Raw genomic sequence first — 20,236 nt, forward strand, 5'->3', positions numbered from 1 at the left:
GCAACGAAAATAATTTTATGGTTGGGTCACAACATGAGGAACTGTATTTAAAGGGCCAGAAGGTTGAGAACCACTGTCTTAGTGGAACAACCTCCAGGCTTTCCTCAGGTGACTGAGTTGGAGGAACTAGACACGTGTCCGCTGCCTCAGTGGGAATGCTGCCCTCCCTGCGAGCGGGGGGAGAAGTGGGAGAGGAGGTGACGGTGCAGAGGGACAGACACGGTGCTGTGACCGGGCCAGGCTCCCGCTGTGCTCTAGGGGAGCTTCCCCTTGGTTACAAGAAGGCAAAGCTTCCACCTCAGCATCCTTTTCCTTTCTCAAGGTTGGGGGGCCCCTACTGTCCCCCTGAATGAGCAATTGAAGTCCAGGTACTGCTTTGTGCTACCCTGTGCCCTCCCGTGTTCCATTTCATCACTCGCCCCCATTCGTGCCTCTCAGCCCGGGCAAGGCATTCGCTGACACTGGTAGTTGAGTCCTCATCTTCCGTGTGTGCCTCCTGCGGACTGGAGGGCCTGCTTGTGTGTACCCTGACACCCCGCTGAGAACACAGGCGTATCCACTTCTTGCTCTCGGGTTCTCGCCACTGAAGATTTCGGAAACATCTTTGGTCAGAGGACAATCTTTTTAAAAATCTTTATTGTTGAGAATATTAAGATGCCCCCATTGCCCCCTTCTAGCACCCTACTGTCTGTGTCCATAGGTAAGATCTTTGGTTAATCTCTTCCCGCCCGCTCTCTCCCCTTCCCTGTGAGATTCGTTAGTCTGTCCCATGCTTCCCTGCCTCTGCTTCTATTTTATTCACCGGTTTATTTTGTTCACTAGATTTCTTGTTTGTTTTGATTTTTAGATTCAATTGTTGACATATATGTATTTGTTGCCATTTTATTCATATTTTTATCTTCTCTTACTCAAGAATGCCCTTCAGCATTTCATGTAATACTGGTTGGGTGGCAATGGACTCCTTTAGCTTTTTCTTGTTTGTGAAGCTCTTTGAGCTTCAGTTCTAAATGAGAGCTTTGCTGGGCGGAGTAATCTTGGTTACAGGTTCTTATTATTCATCACTTTGGAGAATAATCTTTAAGTGTCATATCCTTGTCGATAGACAACGTTGCTCCAGGCTCTGCCTCTGTCATCAGGTGGCCTCCGTCTCCCTGTCCCCTTCTCTCTCTCTCTCGAGGACACTTGCCATGGATTTCAGGCCGGCCCTCCTCCAGGTAGACCTCATCCCACGACCTGCATCTTCACATCTGCAACGACCTCCCTCCCAAATCAAGTCACATTCTAGGCGTTGGTGAGTGTTTCTTCTGAAAGCCTATTCCTCATACGGCTCTTCCGGTGTAAGTAGGTGATGGTCTTTAGGTGAGCATGTCTTTTGAAGGACTACTCCTCAATCGGCTCTCCCGGGGTAAGTAGCTGATGGTCGGTCGTGTGAGATGACAACTTGGTGTGTACCTGAGTACATTCCTTGAGCTTCACCTCTCAGCTGTGTTCTCTGTTCTCTTTGGCATGATGTGTTGTGACTGCCAGAAGGAACTTTGCACTCTTTTTTGGGTTAAAGTCTTTACTTTAAGTTCAAGAATATAAACGTATGCACAGGTGTGTAGATTCATATGTATGTTTGAATGTGTGTGAAGATACATGCACATGTGTGCCTGCATGTCCATGAGCTTGTGTGTGTGCATATGTGTGCATATTAATGTGTGCATTTGCTCACACTCGCCCCTGTCACGTAGGTATATACAGATCACGGTTCTTTCTGTGCCGATCAGTTCGGCATTCTCCAGGAAGCAGAGGCTGTGAAAACAGCTCAGGGTGTTGCTGTTTAATCACCTCATTTCAAGGTATATGGACACCACATTCCAACCTGCAGTGCATAGAAAGCAGGGTAATGGCTGTGGCGGAGGAGGAAGTTTCTAAAGTTTAGCAATTCAGAGGGTTTGCTTTTCATGCTACTCGAATTGCCTGGTAGCATCATTAACACCGCCTTTCCAGCTCACACAGCACCTGCCTTATGCTTCTATTCATTTTAAGCTAAAGTTACCAGAATTTCATGTTGTTAAGGGTACCCAGCTACCTCAGTGAAAACTGAGGAAAGAGGTAGTAAGGAGACTTTAGAATTAAAATAATTTGGTCCCTGACAATCTGTATACCTTCTTGATTTTTAAGTGAGTGATAATTAGTACATTTGCATATCCAGAAAGTCGGGTGTCTATAATAGCTCTAATAGGATTGCTTGCATAGTAATTGGCCATGCCTTTGTCTTTCTCTTCCCGCTGAACACTAAGTTTTTAAGGTAGGAGACTGAATATCACTGTATTGTCAATGACTCCTACGATCTCTGGTACAAAGTAGCTACTTAATGAGTGAATGAATTTGAGATTGACTAAAGGAGGTGTGATAATATGGACACGGCATCCGGGTTAGCCTTAGGTAGGTTACTCACCTCTTTCCAATGGTGTCAGTGAAGAAGAAGGCCACTTAGACACAGGGGTAGAGGGATAGGATGATCCGAAGGTAAAAGATCTGTCACATGGCCTCTGTTCTCTCTATGAAGTGACAGTGAGGTGTTTGGTAAAGGTGAGGCAGGAAATAGTGAGGTGTAGCTGGAAGCAACAGGGATTCAGAACAAAAATCGATGGAGAACATTTTCTGACACATTTTCTCTAACAGTATCCGTGACTCAGGTTGCTTATTTTGTTCAGTTATTTTGTACCAGTTTCAGGTGTGCACCACAGGGGTTAAGCTATCATATGCTTTACATAGTGGTCCCCCCAGATATTTTAAGTGCCCACCTGCCACCATCCCTAGTTATTGCAACAGTATTGACTGTAATTCCCTATATTGTACTTCACGTTCCCTATATTGTACTTCACGTTCCTGTGACTGTTTTGTGACTACCAATCTCTACTTCTCAAGCTCTTCACCTTTTTCACCAGCCCCCCCAACCCTCTCCCTTCTGGAAACCATTAGCTGAATGTAAACTATAATTGAAAACTAAAATTTAAAATATGGAAAGGTGTGTATGTTGGCTGAGTGGTTAGAAAAAGTGGATGTTGCATTAAACAAGGATTGAGATTTGCCCAATGGGTCTGGGAGTTGAGGGCAAGTCACTGTGTTCAGTGATTCAGTGAAGCAACAGTGATTCAGGGCATCAGAAGTCTCGACAACCAGGAAAGAAGGGTCACATGGAGAGAGTGGGTCGGGGGGGAGCTGCTCCACAACCTTCATGCCTTGGGCAAAGGGAGCTGGGAGATGGCAGCACCTACACCTTTGAAGCAGATATTACAGGTGGGGGGTGGGGGAAGACCTGCTATGTTTACATAGAAACATTTCCAGGCAGTCGGGGACACGTGACTGTGGTTAGAGGAGACCAGAACGAGACTGTGTATAGAGTTCTGTTTCTAGCCATTTGATGAACAGATTCAGGAAGATCCCTCCTGCTGTGTCACACACCCATGGACATGACGGAGAGTCACACACCCATGAACATGACGGAGAGTCACAGACCCATGGACATGACGGAGAGTCACACACCCATGGACATGACGGAGAGTCACAGACCCATGGACATGATGGAGAGTCACACACCCATGGACATGACGGAGAGTCACAGACCCATGGACATGACAGAGAGTCACACACCCATGGACATGACGGAGATGCAGACCAGCAGGGATTTGCCAGGAGCCGGACACTTACAGAAAAGGGAAATCGTGGAGGCAGGAGCACGGCGGCAGAACCTGCCCCTGGACCTGCCCCCTCGCTGACGGGAGGGAGTAGCGGGCCCTCGAGCAGGGAAGGGAACGAACTTGAGATTTGGCTGGAAGAGGTGAGCATCCCAGGTCCGTCATGTTGCCCGCATGAGTACAGTCCCCGAATGGAAAAGAGAAAAAGGACATATTATAAAATGTCAGGAATTGTTAAGGTAAAAGGTGTCTGCATTTACATTTAGAAATAGAAGCAATGATCTTATTGCTCTCTCGCTATCAGGCACTTCCTATTTTTTTGGTGTCTAACGAGCTTTATTTTATGAAACGGTGACGTAAGGGGTAGTTTTTACTTAGACTTCCTTGACAAAGTACATAAGGGAAGCATTGTATCTTAGTATATTTATAATTTTATAGGTTCCCGAAACTGGAAAATCTGGGGACCAAAAATCTATACTTTTGATCATACACTTCTTATAACTGACCCTATGAATTTAAATATTCGTCTTCCCCAAGAGGTGCGGAACCGCTTGCGGATGCAAATGGTGAGCAGCTCATGCCAGGTCTTTGTGGGTGCTTCTCACCAGGAAGGCAAAGCCAGGCATTTCCGAAGGGACGGAGGCGGCCCCATTTTTTCCTGCTGGTCCACCGGGTAGCAGGCAGGAGAGGGAGGATCAAATGCCCAGCGTGTGATGCCCGCGGGCCTGCTGCTCACAGGGTCCAGCCGACCGGCTCGGGGCAGAGCCGCCCCTTACGGTTCATCACCGCCGCCTTGGCTCCTCTTCACGGCTGTTCATTACCCACCATGAGGATGAGCCATAGCCCCTCTTTAGGGTAAGTTGTTTCTAGCCTTTTGCCACTAGGGGGCGCTCCACTGTGGACAGAGGCGCACATTGATCGTCCAGTTGGGAAACACCTTTCAGAGAAGTAATTCATCTTGAAATTGAAAATCTTATGTTAACATTTTTCATATGTGTCAATAGGGCCTGTGCGTTACTGAACTCGCCGGGAAGTAGGTACATATTACTCGTTCTCCTGTTGGCAGAGATTCCAGCCGCAGCCAGGAAGCTGACAGGCCGTGTTCCCGCCCCACTTCATGTGCTGGGAGCCCCTTAACCAGTGGCCTCACCGTCTGGATTGCAAATGGGCCCAGGTAGGGAGTGAAACAGTGGCTGGTGGTACAGAGAAGCCAGCTGTCTACATGCTTCTTCCATGCCTGCTCGCCCTGAGCAGAAAGTGCCTTTCGGGATCGATTTTTGGAGGTTTATTACGTATGTCTGGTTCTCAATTCCAACAGCAGAATGAAGATCTAAAAATGCTAGGTTCTACCTTAAAAAAATGAAGTAGTCAGGTCTTTCAAGGCCAATGACTCGGAAGTCATAGGTTTTGTGTCAAGCTGGCTCCTCAGTGCTCGCTCAGGACCCTAACTTACTCTCACTTCACACACATTTGGGAAATAATTGTGGCACATTTACAAGTGAAAGGGGGAAGAATGGAAGGACCAGGGCGTTGCTCTGAGCAGCAAGAGGCAGGAAGTGGAGAGAGCCCCTAAAATTATGAAAATCAGACACAAGATTTCAAAGGCATAGAATCAAGGCCACTCGGAGTCGGGGCTGATGTTGTGCTGTTCAGTGATGGCACAGCCAAGTGATGGGTGCTCAACGACCCTGAGTCACGTAGGAATTGTTAAACCTCATGCTGTGGGGTATTTGAAAGCAAAGAAAGGTGTAAAATCTTCACGTTACCTTCCCAAGGAGTGAGCGTCGGTGGCTACTCGGAAAGTATTCCTGTATTGAAGAGTCCCTTTCTACCAACCTGATGTCAGTGAAGTGTGGACAGGACCTTTCGGTCCTGAAAATTCAGGCTCTAAAATAGATGCGTGCAAAGAGCTGCTCAGCCTGTTGGAGCAAAAGCATTTTTAGTGGAAGAAAAGGGTGAAGTTTCTAGTGGAGGATTAAAGGGTTTTCTGGCATCTGTACTCGTCCCTGGGCCTGTGGTTGTGGGGCTGCGTTGCATCCTTACACACGTCCTGCCTCCCATCCGAAACCAGCGATGTCCCCAGGGGGGACGGTCCTGGCTCCTTCATCGGGAGGAGTATGGGAACCTAGTCCAGCAGAGGAGACTGGGTACCGGCAGGTGGGCGTTCAGGCTGGGGCTGGGCCTTAGTCTGCCCGCTGTGTCCTTGGACTTGCCAGTGGTTCCCTTACACCAGTGGTCGGCAAACTGCGGCTCTCGGGCCACATGCGGCTCTTTGGCCCCTTGAGTGTGGCTCTTCCTAAGCCTTAGGAGTACCCTAATTCAGTTAATAACAATGTACCTACCTATATAGTTTAAGTTTAAAAAATTTGGCTCTCAAAAGAAATTTCAATCGTTGTACTGTTGATATTTGGCTCTGTTGACTAATGAGTTTGCCGACCACTGCCCTACACCTCAGACCTGCAGCTCCTGTGCTCAGCACAGAGCAGGCTTGCTCACCTCTGGGAGGGGCGACCTTGAGGAAGGTCACCAGCTGGTGCTACTCGGGGCTGGTGCCCATCCTGCAGGGTCGTGGCCGGCACCCGAGGCTGGAGAGAAGCTGACTGCGTGGAAGACACGGGGCGGCCCCCAGCTGCTGTGCACGCAGGTCAGGCCTCCATGTCCCTCCCATCTCATCCCAGGCAACCGTGGTCTTTGCTGGATTCCCTCCCCACTGTTTCGTGAATGCGATTTTCTTCTCTGCTCTGATCCCCAGTCGCTGTTTAATATTTCACGGGGAACCGCTGCCTCGCCTCCCCTCTCCCCACAATGGCTATGGGACCCTCGGTGCCTGCAGCGGGCTGGGGAGACTTTGGGTGAGGGGTACCCCATAAAGGACACAGTTATTACAATGGCAGTGAGCGCGGGGTTCTGTTCTCCCTGAGACGGTGATAGATCCTCAAGTTGTGCAAAGAAGCAGATGGGCCCAAACTCGCGCCTTGATCTGGAATTAGCAGATCCCACTTTCTGATGATGCTAATCTGAGGAGCATTTAGCACAGAACATATGTGTTTGGGTTCCGCATATTTCTTATTTACAAGCAAAACTAAATTTGGTTTCCCGTTCCCATGTTCCGAGGCCATTTTTGCAGGTTTTAGCAACTCGCTGGGCCCTTGAGGAAGCACCCGCTCCCTCTCAGACGCGAGGACCAGGCCCACGTTGTTCATTAGCACATCGGAGTCAACACGTTTATGAAAACCATTTCTCCAAGAATCAGTCTCCTGCCCGAACCATCACTCTTGTTCTTCCATCCAGACCCAAAACACTATTCCTCAAACACCCCCACAGCCTGGGAACAGCCGCCTCACGTCTGTGGGATGTGCAATGGCTTAGGAAGCAGTTTCTTCTACCTTTAAAGCCTGTGTTTTTCAGAGCGCTTTCAGGTTCACACTAAAATTGAGAGGAAGGTAGCGAGGTTTCACACGCACCTCCTCTCCCACACGTGCACAGCCTCCCCGTACCAACGCCATTTACTAGGCTAGTACTTTGTTTTCCCAAGGAGAAGCCTACACGAACACCTCAGAATCACTCCGAATCCATAGCTTACCTTAGGGCTCACTCTTAGTATTGCACAGTCTACGGGTTTGTACAAAAGTCAGATAGCATATAGCGTTGTAATATTATACAGAGTGTTTTATTGCTTTAAAAAATCCTCTGTGTTCCGCCTACTCATCCTTTCCCCAAACCTGCCAGCCACCGATCTTTCATATTGTGACCATAGTCCCGTCTTTTCCAGAATGTCGTCGAGCTGGAGTCACAGTATGTACCTTGTTCAGATGGCTGTCTTCATTAGAATATGCACGTAAGTTTTCCCCATGTCTTGGCATGGCTTGTTAGCTCATTTCTTTTTAGCACTAAATATTATTCCATTGTCTGGATCAGTGGTTCTCAACCTTCCGGCCCTTTAAATACAGTTCCTCATGTTATGACCCAACCATAAAATTACTTTCGTTGCTACTTCATAACTGTAATGTTGCTACTGTTATGAATCGTCATGTAAATATCTGATATGCAGGATGGTCTTAGGCGACCCCTGTGAAAGGATTGTTAGACCCCCAAAAGGGTCGCGACCCACAGGTTGAGAACCGCTGGTCTGGATGGACCACAGGTTATTCATCCATGACTGCTTCCTACTAAGACACCATGGTTGTTTCCAAGATTTGGGATTATGACTAAACCTGCTACACACATTCATGGGCAGGTGTTTGCATGGCCCCATTTTACTGTGTCCTTTTCCCCCGTCCCACCAGCAGTGAACGAGAGCTACTGAGGCTCCACACCCTGGCCAGCATCTGGTGTCAGTGGTCCAGGTTTTGGCCATTCCAATAGGTGTGCAGTGGCATCTCATTGCTGTTTTCATTTGCATTTCCCTGATGATGTAAGATCTGGAGCATCTATTCATTTGCTTATGTACCACCCGTACATCTTCTTTAGTGAGGAGTCTCTTAAGGTCATTGGTCCTCTGTGCAAGGAGCTCTTTGTTTTCTTACTGAGTTTCAAGACTTCTTTGCATATTTTGGATAATGGTCCTTATCAGATGTATCTTTTGCAAGTGTTGACCCCTGTTTGTGGCTTGGCTTCTCATTACCTAGATGTTGTCTTCTACAGCAGAAGTGTTAATTTTAATGAAGTCCATTTTGTCAATTATTTCTTTCATGAATTGTGGTTTTGGTGTCCTGTCTGAAAAGGCATCGCTGTGCCCAAGGTCATGTAGGTCCATGATCCATTTTGAGTTAATTTTTGTGAAGGTTATAAGGTTTGTGTTTAGAGTCGTTTTTTTTTTTTTTTGGCATATGGTGTGTCAGGATTAGTTGTTGAAAAGACTCTTTGCTTCATTGTATTGCCTTCGCTCCTTTGTCAAAATCAGTTGAGTCTGTGTGTGTGGATCTGTTTGGGAGCTCTCTATTCTGTTTCACTGATCTGCTTGTCTATTCTTTCCCAATGCGACCCTGACTTGATCCCTTGCTGTGGCTTTGCAGTTCGTCTTGAAGTTGGGTAGTGTCAGCCCTGTAACATCATTAGTTCTTACTGTGTTGGCTCTTCTGGGTCGTAAGCCTCCCCATGAACATGAGAATCAGTTTGTCAATATCCACAAAATAACTTTCTGGGATTTTGATTGGAATTGCATTGAATCTGTAGGTCAAGTTGGAAATTATTGATATTTTGACATTATTGAGTCTTTCTATCCATGAACATGGAATATCTCTCCATTTATTTAGTTCTTTGACTTTATCAGAGTTTTGTAGTTTTTCTCATATAGGTCTTGTGCATATATTATTAGATTTGTGCCTAAATATTTTCATTTTTGGAGGGTGCAAATGTAAAATGTTATAGTGTTTTTAAATTACAATTCCACTTGTTCATTGCTGGTATATAGAAAAACAATGGACTTTTTTTACATCAACTTTGTATCAAGAACCTTACTATAAATGTTTAATTCCATAAGGCCCTCCAGGTCTATCCATGTTGTTGCAAATGACAAGGGCTCATTCTTTTTTATGACTGAGTAATATTCCATCTTTATATTATATCTTGTTTACTCATTTATCTACAGACACCTAGGTTGTTTCCATATCTTGGCTATTATAAATAATATTGCAATGAACATGGGAATGCATATATATTTTTAAATTAGTGATTTTTCTTTTTTTAAAAATAAATACCCAGAATTGGAATTGCCAGATTTGAGGGTCAAAAGGTATAAGCTTTCAGTTACAAAATAAGTAAGTCATGGGGTCATAATATACAGCATGGTGACTGCATACTATATAGCACATTCGAAAGTTGCTAATATGGTAAATCTCAAAAGTCCTCATCACCAGAATAAATTGTAATTATGTATGGTGTCCGATGTTAACTACATTTATTGTGATCATTTTGCAATGCAAATGTTGAATCATGTTGTACATCTAAAACTAATTGCTAGATCATATGGCAGTTCTATTTTTAATTTTTTAGGAAATTCCATATTTAACATAGAGTGATAAAGTTCTTTAGTGGGCTTTTTGTTTTTCTACAGACAAAAAAAGGCAAACTTAGAAAAATAAAGACTTGGATATTACTTTAATTTTGGGAATTTGTCATGTAATAGGGGTTTTATGAATGTCTACCAAACATTACGTTAAAGACTTTTGCTATATCTCTTACTTTGTGTTAAAGAAACTTCCTGAAATCAAAGTTAAAAAGCATTCTCTCATCAGCTATTAATAAAGATAAATGAACTAATCCGGCTCCACCCAACTGAGCATGTTCATGGGAAGATCAATCAGATAGTCTTTGACAATGTGGCAGAAGTTAATGTTCACAAACAGAAACGGTAATTTTATCATTCTTTCCTGTGGCAAACCAATATGGTTATAATTTCCACGAACTATCGTCGCTTATGTGTATCCTTGAGAAATATGCATTATGTATACGTTATTGTTTTATATATTTATAACTTGTAACGCACCATGTGCATTCTTCTGGAACTATTTTATGTTGTATTTGAGTCATCTGTGTTGATGGCTTATTTGTTTTCATTGCTCTAACACATTCCATGGCAAGAATACATCTTTTTAATGCATCCTCATGTGGTTGAATCTTTGTTTCTAAATTGCTGTGGCTTTCTCCCTAGGTTCTCACTCATACACCTCTGAGCAGAGTAACTCAATTACAGGGTGTGTTTTTCCTAAACTTGACCAGGTAAACCGTATTGTTTTTCAAAATACTTACACAAGTATATATTCTCACAAGCAACGAGTCATGGTTCCATCAGTCCTCCACAACTATTGTTGAGTTTTTAATTTTTTCAAATAGAAGTGCAAAATATTTATGACTCCGGTTTGACTTTTATTTCCCTGATTACCACAAGTTTGCACATCTTTTCATGTATTTGTGAATTCAGTCTTTTAAGCCCTTGTCCTATGAATTTCATGACCGCTTCTGCACATGTCCAACAACCATTGTGTTCTTGATATTGCAATTGTACAAGTTGATATTTACATACTTGATGGCCGTTCTGCTTATCAAGGCCCAGTAACCCTTAAAATAAGACAGATTTATTTGAAGTTAATTATATACTAATTAGCCAGGAAATCAGTAATTTTGTAATTCTCCATATACTAGTAGATACTTACTGTAGATCTTTATTTTTTTCCTGTGTTTAGAGGGAATTAATTATGTTACCATTTCTTGTTAAAGAAAAAATATTGAGAAACATCCATGGATGCCATATTCTTCGATGATCTTCAGGGATACAGAGGGCACTACCATCTTGGGACACACAAACAATTCAACCAAAATAGGAAATCTAAATGACTTAAACACACATGGAAATTTTTGAAAAATACACTTCTGACTGCAGATCATGTTCCACAAAATCTAGAGTTCTCATCCTGGCCAGCAGGTCTTCCTTCCCACCCTCACTTCCGCCCAAGTTCCCCTTCCTTCCAGAGGCCAGTCTCTGAGAGACAGTCACCTCCGAGCTGCCCATTGTCTGGTGCCCCCACGGCACTCCCCCGGGGGCTGCCAAAACCCCCTCCGGGATCTTCTCAAGGACTGATAACCCCAAAGTGTCCATATTATTTTCATTTTTCTTCATAATACATTTCTATCTACACTAGAGGCCCAGTGCACAGATTCATGCACATTGAAAGGAAATTAATTAGAAGAAATATTTTAGAGGCCAGGGAGGGACTGCAGGAGGGCTCCAGGGTGTGTCCGGCCCATCTCATCCAGTCCCGATCGGCTGACCCCAGCAGCAAGCTAACCTACCAGTGAGAGCGTCTGCCCCCTGGTGGTCAGTGGTGTCATAGCGACTGGTTGAACGGTCAAACGAATGGTTGGACATTTAGCATATTAGACTTTTATTATATAGGATTTCTATCATCGGATACAGTCCCTTTTAAACTCTTTATGGTGTGTTTCACTGTATGAGAACATAGGTCCCATGCATGCCTGGTGCCTGGAAGGCCTGGGGGGCCCGTGTGCAGTAAGTGTGCTTCAGAGGGTTAGTAGTTCAAGGACCTACAAGAGGGCACGCACTTATTGCATTAATATGTTAAATCCTGGCCCTCCTGGTGTTGCTCAGTGGTTGAATGTCGACCTATGAACCAGGAGGTCATGGTTTGATTCCTGGTCAGGGCCCAGGCCTGGGTTGTGGGCTTGATCCTCAGTGAGGGGCGTGCAGGAGGCAGCCAATCAATGACTCTCATCATTGATGTTTCTATCTCTCCCTCTTCCTTCCTCTCTGAATTCAGTAAAATACACACACACACACACACACACACATAGATAGATGGATATAGATATAGATATAGATAGATATAGATATAGATATATAATCCAGTCCTAAGCTAGGAAAGTGTACTAGTGATAATCGTCTTGTGATGTGGCTTTTATGACCAATGCAATGCAATTCAATTCACTTTGTATATTTGGGCGCCACACATTGGCTTTGCATTGAAGAATGACTCCACGGGACTGATCAAAAGGCATTTGAATGGCAGGCACAGGACTGTGACCTTTGCACACAGAGGAGAAACGTGCTGGAAGGGAAGCTGCCGGCACCCCGTACAGCGGACTAGAAGCTTCCATGGCCCCCTTATCTGACAGGCATCAGCAGTAGCTGGGCAGGGCGGCCTGCAGGAATGGCAGCCCAAAGTCACCTTTTTTTTTTTTTTTTTTTTTTTTTTACAAATAACACCCAATTAATCTAGTTCAGTCGAATGTGGATGCCACAGACATTCTGGAAGGAAAACAGCCTTCAAAGCAGCTTTCTCTTTCTTTGCCAAAGAAACCATTCGACACGGAGACCCAGACCATGGTCAGTGGCGTGGGTCTTTGAAGATATATTTCAATGCTAAAAACAAATGAAGCGGGAAGGCTCATTAGCTGTTCATTCTTTACTTGGCTGTTTTTAGACTATGAAAGTGGCCTTTCGTGTGCAATGGTTCACATTAACGCATGAATAACGTGGATGTAATACGCTGTAGAATCAAACTGCATTTTTCAATCCGATGCTATAGTTTTTTAAAAAACACACTCATAAATCAGACGATGCGCTGCCTCTTATCTTTGCAAAAACTTGATCCCAGATGTGACTAATTAGCAGCATGAGCAAGTTTGCTCGGGGAATGTTTGTGTTGCCCGGGGAAGATGCATCATGAGCGAAGGAGCTCCGAAGGACACGTGTCTGGGAAACGCCACGGATCGGGTGGTTAGCATCGCTTCCTGAAGGTCAGATAAAGGCCTTCTGTGGAGATTATCATCCTTTTGACGAGTATTATGACTTTGTTATTCTTAGCATTAACATTCGAGCATTTGCGTGTTGTTTATACTTTAATATATGAAGTGACACAGAATGTGTACTTAGTGTCACCAATAACACCATCATTTATTGATGAGGAAACTGAACCTCTAAGGAGTTAAGTAACTCAGGAAGGTCATAACTTCTGACTCTAACACCTGAGACATTCTGCTCCAGGTGTCTGAAGGCCCTGGCCTGCATATATATTGTTGTCACTCTAAACTCTTGAGAAATTGGAATCTTTCAATATTTCTTAAAGTGCTATAAAAAGATGGCATAAAATAATTAATTAGGGCTTAAGCACAACTTCGCCAAGGTGACCTGAGTTGAGGACAGTCCCTTCCATCTCTAATTAAAGGATCGTTCAGACCACATGGACGTCCCCGAGGTCAGAGCATCCTTTCATGTTTCTGAAGCCCTCGTTCCTTGCATCCCATTTTGTAGGTGAGTCTTCGGTGATAATACTGACCTAGTGCAGAGCCCATCTGAAGGGGGAACAGGTAGACCTGTAGTCTTCTATCGTGGGCTTGTTAGGGCTTTCCTGCCTCTATCCCGGGATCCTACTCAGCCCACAAATTGTAGCTGACAGAATATTTGAACGGATGAATAGGCAAAATATTCAGTGCACACATTACACCAAAGTATTGTTGACCAACCCTAGACCAAGAACAAGCTGAGGTGTGTAGCTGAGGCGAGCCTTGCTTCTAATGAACAGCTGGTGGGTATTTTGGGTTATACACAGAAATGACTAAGAAGGAAATTCCACCGTGTCTCACAGCCCGCCCCCCCCCCCCCCCAGGACATGTATGTACCACGTAGTATTCATCTTATATCTTTAGATAAAGTTCAAAGCCACTTTCATTTTCCACACTAAGAATTTAGTTAAATTCCGAACAAGTTTGCTGGGTAACCTCATCTAAACTTTCAAACTACCAAACTAAAGTCGTTCAGTGTGTTGTTTTCGTCAACTGTGCTTTGGAAAAGAAAAATAAAGCCACCACATGGAGACAATTACAGTAAAATTGAGGGAGACAGATATTATATTATTTAAATGTGCAGTTTAAAACTACACATTGAAAGTTATGGCCCATTAATGTAAATTATCTTGCGGTGGAAATATCTAATTATCTCTCCCCGATAACAAATACGAGTGTAAATGTTTCAACCTAATCAGAACCTGCCGGGAGAGAAGCTGCTCAATTAGGAACCCAGACTCTGCCCCAGCGTCGAATTATCTGTGAAACCCACCCACAGAGTCTCAGGTGTGCCATTTCTGGTCCTCTTTTCTAGAACAAGAAAAGAAAAAGGTATCCCATGTCTTGTGTTGAAATATTTTTATAAGAGCAATTATTTGATGTGATGAGTGATGGGGTGTGTTTTGCATCCCCCAAAGTGAATAATGTACGTAAATTAATTTCAAGGATTGTTGTTCACCCACTGATTTCACGTCCACACGGTCAACCTCGTATAGTTAAAGGCAAACAGAATGTTGCGAGCCTCCATGGAAAACACTATATAGACTGAAACAGATACTATTGTGATGCCAGCGCGAGTCTGCACACCCTTAGAGGGGGCGACGTGCCCGTGTGTCATGGACAGGCGTTTCAGACGGTGCTGACATGTTTCTGCGTTAACATGTTTCAGGCCTGCTGTACCCAACCTGAGTACCAAGAAGGCCGAAGTCCTAGGTATTCAGCCATGATCGCAAAAGCACCACTTGGTTAAGAAAATCATTGACTGTTACCCAGTAAGGATCCTGAAAATAAAGACTTCTGATGTAATGGCGGTAGGAAAACTTCCCGTGCACGTGAAAAAAATGAAATATTTGGTTAACGCCCTCAATTTAGGGTGCATGCTCATGTTTAACTAATTGAAAAACAGAATGTTAGCATGTGTTTCATAACCCTGTGCTTCAGAATCTGTCCAATGTTAACGCGAAGACTCTGGCAGGTGCGGGACCTTAAATTACTTGAGCTCCTTTAGAAGCAAGACACATGGTTCTTCTAGGACCGCCATAAGGATAGGAGTTCCTTGTGAGGATTCTCAAGAGAAAACAGTGCTGTCATCTGCACAGCTGGACCAAACAGGACAGTCACACAGCCTGGTGTCCTGAAAACTAAATGTCACTGAAGAACTAGGCGGTGGTCAAGACCCAGCAGTGTAGTACCTACATCATCGTCACTCCTGTCTCTGATTCCTGCCTCTGAGGTTACTTAATTGCGACCCCTCTTCCCCTCCCACACCATCTACCACTCACCAGATGGTTCTCCCTGCACAATGCTGATCCGGCATGTCCAACAGGTGACTCACCTCGGGGGTGTCCCTGGGGGCGGAGTGCACCCAGGTTGTCTTGAGGTCAGAAACCCATCTCGTGTCCACTTGGCTATCACAACCAGGTTCCAAGCATGTGGAGCTCTGGGTCATAATTCCTCAGAAGAGGGCTGTGCAAAATCTTTTCCAAATATTTCTGAAATTTGAAGGCATGCGTGTTTCTGGCATACTTGGTCTTTCCCAAAAGATTGCTGCAACTTTAAAGGACTTCACAGCTCACTCTGAGTAGAATCAGTGTTTCTGGTCTTTTATCATGCCATCGACCCACATGGGTCCCATCATGCTAAGACAACGTTAAAATGTACCTGAAAGTACCATGTTTTTGGATAGCTCTGTCTTTACATATCTGCTACCTTTGCCTGGAATGGCTCTCATCAACGCTCATCTTCAAGTTTCAGCTCCAGGACCGGGGCAGGTTCATATTGTTTTCTACCTGTTGAACATCTCTTCCTCCTTTTCATGATAATTTTCTTTGGAGAACCACTGTTCTTACTCCAGCTGCATTGATCAGACGCTGCATTGACGAGATGAAGCTTACCCTGTACTTGGCGCCAAGATTGATCGTGTTTATCAGGCAGGACTCTTCATTCTCTTGGCCATGTGTTTGGATCAAGAGTAGACATATGACCCAAGCAAGAACTCTCAATCATCTGGGGCCATTTTATAGAATTATTAGGGGAAACGTTTTGTTTGTTTTTATAAAGTTGATTAACTGGTAAAGTATAGGCCTGGAATTTTCAATGGCCCATGTATGAAAAAGCCAGCAGAGACATAACTGGAGGTGAGAGAGAGAAGAAGAGAGATCTGGGACCATGATTGGAGTTCCTGGATCAAACTATAACTGAATGCAAAATGCTCCCGAAATTATCCTTTATGTTTAACAATAAATTTTTTCCTTTTTTTTTTTTTTTTTGGCTCATTTGAGAATGATCTGAACTTTCTACTACCTGCAATAGAAAGAGACCAAATTAATACAGGTTGTTGAGGCCAGATGCCTTCTTATACCCTGATCATGCTGTATCACACATGCTTTCTCATCTCTTCCTGCAGGAAACTGTGAGCTCCTGGAAGGCTGGCCCTGTCTCATGTTCGTGCGGCCAGTGCCTGACGCATTGGATGGTATATCGCTGGCATTCATCATTATTTGGTGGGCAGAGGGAAGAAAGATGAATAAACTTTCTAGCTGTTGGATTAATAACGGTATTTTCTGAATTGCTGAATGTGTCCACGTTAGTCCCCAAAACACCAAATTTTCATTATGATCAGCACAATTTTGTTTCTTCATCAAACCTCAGATGTTCCTCTCTTTGTTTCACCACAAAGAATACCCAACAAATTCAGCACCGAGTTTTCTCAGGAGAATGTAAGTATCATTTTCAAATCTTCAGTCCATAGATCCCATTTCATTGGTTCAACAACAGTGAACACTTTAATAGGGAGAGAAATGAGGCTGATGAGGGAAGCAGGGCCTGGACCGTGGAGGTCTCCATTTCTATGCTAAGCAGCTTGGGTTTTATTGTGCAGGCAATTTGGAGCCATCGAGGAGTAACCAGGCAAGATTCACATTTTAGAAAACGCATTGTGGGGGGTTCAGGATGTGGGGAAGGAGCCCAGATCCCTGACCTGGAGGAGATAGGCCAGCTGGGCGTGCTTGTTCTACCCTCAGCAGTGAGAGTGAGACGGGACGCGAGAGGTAGATGCAGGTAGGAGATGAGAAGAGAGACCCAAGATGATCTCAGATTTCTGGCTTGGATGATAGCCATTCATTAAGACCAAAAAAAGAGTAAGATAACAAATCTGAGAAAGAAATTAATTTGATTCTGGACATGTCCATTAAAAAAAAAAAAAGGAATTTGCAAAAAAAGAAAAATCTTGTGAGCACCCAACAAGCGTGGCTCAGTGATTGAGCATCGAACTGTGAACCAGGAGGTCACGGTTTGATTCCCCATCGAGGCACATGCCCCAGTGCAGGCTCAATCCCCAGTGGGGGGCGTGTAGGAGGCAGCCGATCCATGATTCTCTCTCACCATTGATGTTTCTACCTCTCTCTCCCTCTCTTCATCTCTGAAATCAATAAAAATATATTTTTTAAAAAGTCTTGTGGGCTTCACTTATCTGCCCTTCTCTGGCAGTAGGTCTTGAGCAGCTGAGCTGGGCACCTGGCTATTCTGCTTGGCCCCACCCTCCAAGCCAGCCTGCAGGGGTCACCTCCGCCGACCCAAGCTCACAACACTCCTCTGAGCAGGATGTCCAGGGAGGGCTTCTGGAAGTTTCTCTTCTGCCCCAGCTTCAGGGACCCTCTTATTTGGCATGTGACTTGCTACAATCAAGCCTGGCAAACTGCTTCCCACTTGAAGGTGTTCTTGCATGGGCTTGAAAAAAGTGGAAAGACTGTTGAAACGTGTTTTATTTATGACAACACTCAAAATGCCCTTCATTTACGGCGTGTCCCCATCACTGTGACATTTTCCCTCTGCGTTTAGTCCGAGCTGGCAGCCCCGGGGTAGGAATGCCGGGGACAGACAGACCGAGGCCCCACTCCACAGGGCGGGCGCAGGGCCACAGGAATCCGAATCCCACTTGATCACTTCTATCTGATTTCTTCGCTTTTCGCCAATAGATGTCCCTGCAGCAAATGGAAGAATGTTGAAAGGAGTCCAGGGGTGTAATTAAGTGAGACAATACAGATGCCAGGATTTAAGCACCGCCAGTTTTATGTAATTTAATTAATACTGTGGCGAGGAAAACTGCTTGCCTGGCAGTATTTCGGGAGGAAAGAGCTGCTGTCTGCAGGGCATCCTGACAGGACGCAGAGGCGTAGAGGCAGCCCACGGAGGGCTCCATCTGAGCACAAAGAGCAGCCACGCCCGGAGCCCTGCCTGTTATTTCACGGCCGACACGTAGGACCCCTGTCATGTAATTACCTATAGAAATTCCACAGCGTGCTGAAGGCCCTGCAGGTGCACCCGTCTCCTCTGCCACCTTCCCAGGCGCCTGGGGCCCCAGCCCCTGTCTCCGTGGGGCTCGTTGGCTGTCCCCGGGGCTCCCTCACAGCTGAGGATGGCGGGAGAGGATTCTGAAGTGAAGGAACGGGTCTCCTGCCTAAATAAGATACAGATGTGTTGGTCTCATTACCAGCTTTTACTTCCCTTTATTCGGCCAGGACACTTTGATAAATATATACTCCATTTTCCTCAGAGAAGCAGGGGATAATGCCTTCGATGCAGACGCAAAATCAATTTTGGTAATAACTCCGGGTAGAGCTCCCAGCTCCCGAAATGAAAACCGGGCGACATGAGAAGAGAAAGCCTGTGATCAGCAAAACACGCGCACGAGGCCCGAGGTTCCAGGTGGCTTCTCATTTAGAGCTTATGGATTTCGAATGAGGGAAAACGATTTGAAATTTCAAAGGCTTTGGCATTTTAAATTTGTCTTTATTTAAAATGTTCCCTTTTTCTCTCTGTACTTCATGGTTCTTTCTGAAACTTTCATCCACAGCACAGTTAACGCTGCTGTGGAAATGAAACGCAGGAGGAGAGCAAAACCGGGAGAAGCCAAAGCCGTGAGGCCAGCGGTGGCGGCGACAGGCCATCAGCCTCGGCGACGGGGGCTCCCTTCGGCCCAGCCCCGGGGCTGCTTCCCTGTGATCGCAGTGTCCGCGCCAGTCTTCGTTGGAACACACACTCAGCAGAAGCAGGAGAACATGTTGGGGAAGGTGGTGTTTGGTAGCTCAGTATGTGTATGTGATGTAATCCAGGTTGAATGACATGGAAGTGTATTCCCTTGATTTTAATTAAGCATATTTAAAATCTACACTTCAGCTCGGTGGGCGTGGCTCAGGGCTTGAGCATCAACCTGTGAACCAGGAGGTCACGGTTCAATTCCCAGTCAAGCACATGCACGGGTTGTGGGCTCGATCCCCAGTGGGGGGTGTGCAGGAGGCAGCTGATTAGTGATTCTCATCATCGATGTGTCTCTCTCTCTCTCCCTCTCCCTTCCTCTCTGAAATCAATAAAAATATTAAAAATAAATAAAATGTACACTTCAGTCACGCTTACTGCTCCTGACATTTCGGAAAATGTAATCGCTGGAGAGGGGCAGTGACAAAGACGTGGACGGGACACTGTTCCTGCGGGTGGCTCTTTGGTTTATCCGTGGCCAAGGGACACACTCCCCAAACCTGGTGGCTTCAAACAACAGCCATTCATTTGTTCAGGACTCTGCACAGCAGGCACCAGGGGGGCTCAGGTGGCTCCCTCCCAGGCGTCACTGTGGAGGCATAGCTGCAGCAGGGCCCTCTCTCCTCACGGACCAGAGTGGGCCAATGGCCGCGGGGGCCAGACCCCAGGAGAGGGGGCCAGCGGGAGCTGAGGCAGAAGCTGCAGGTGAAGATCCCGCCGGGACAGGCCCGCAGCGGCCTTCCTCTGGGTTCTCTTGGCCAAATCCAAGGGGATGAAAACAGAGCCTGTTTCTCAACCAGAAGAGGAGCAAGAACACACAGCCGTCTACCACCTACCAGAAACCATCCTCTGCCACAGACCCTTGTATTGTCTGACACACAACATGCACGTGCCCCTGCCAAGATCCCGTCACTTCCATCCCCGTCGTGGCATCTGACTCTAAGGCAAAGACCAGGATCTCCTCACCCGAGTCAGACGCAGGAGCCAGTGGGATGTCTCTATGGCTCCTCAGGTAAGGAGGCCCAGGAGTTACAGAGACCAGTCCCAGGCCCGGCACAGCACGCATGGGGAGCCAGGGACAGAGAAGCCGTGATGGAGCCTCCAGGCCATGTCCACCGCCATTCCATCCTGAAACCCAGCTTCCCTTGCTCACTGAGGAGGACTGAGGTGTTTCATTTTTAAGTAGGAATCTTAAAAAGGAAATATTCCAACTT

The 20,236-nt window shown here is 45.6% G+C and overlaps 1 long non-coding RNA gene across 2 annotated transcripts; it reads left to right on the plus strand.

Moving 5' to 3' along the window:
• The first annotated feature begins 425 nt into the window (after positions 1-425).
• LOC139012984 (uncharacterized) lies at positions 426-19,374 on the plus strand. 2 transcript variants are annotated; one of them, XR_011471906.1, is made up of 6 exons: positions 426-1,291; positions 4,753-4,860; positions 7,459-7,524; positions 16,393-16,542; positions 16,638-16,705; positions 18,841-19,374. It is a non-coding gene; the product is annotated as an uncharacterized lncRNA (long non-coding RNA). The 2 variants fall into 2 exon arrangements; XR_011471905.1 differs by having other exon boundaries at positions 16,393-16,705.
• Positions 19,375-20,236: the final 862 nt, after the last annotated feature.

Source organism: Myotis yumanensis, unplaced genomic scaffold (assembly GCF_028538775.1).
Source record: "Myotis yumanensis isolate MYYU_CA2020_CCGP unplaced genomic scaffold, mMyoYum1.0.hap1 SCAF_6, whole genome shotgun sequence".
In the NCBI taxonomy this organism is placed as follows: Eukaryota; Metazoa; Chordata; class Mammalia; order Chiroptera; family Vespertilionidae; genus Myotis; species Myotis yumanensis.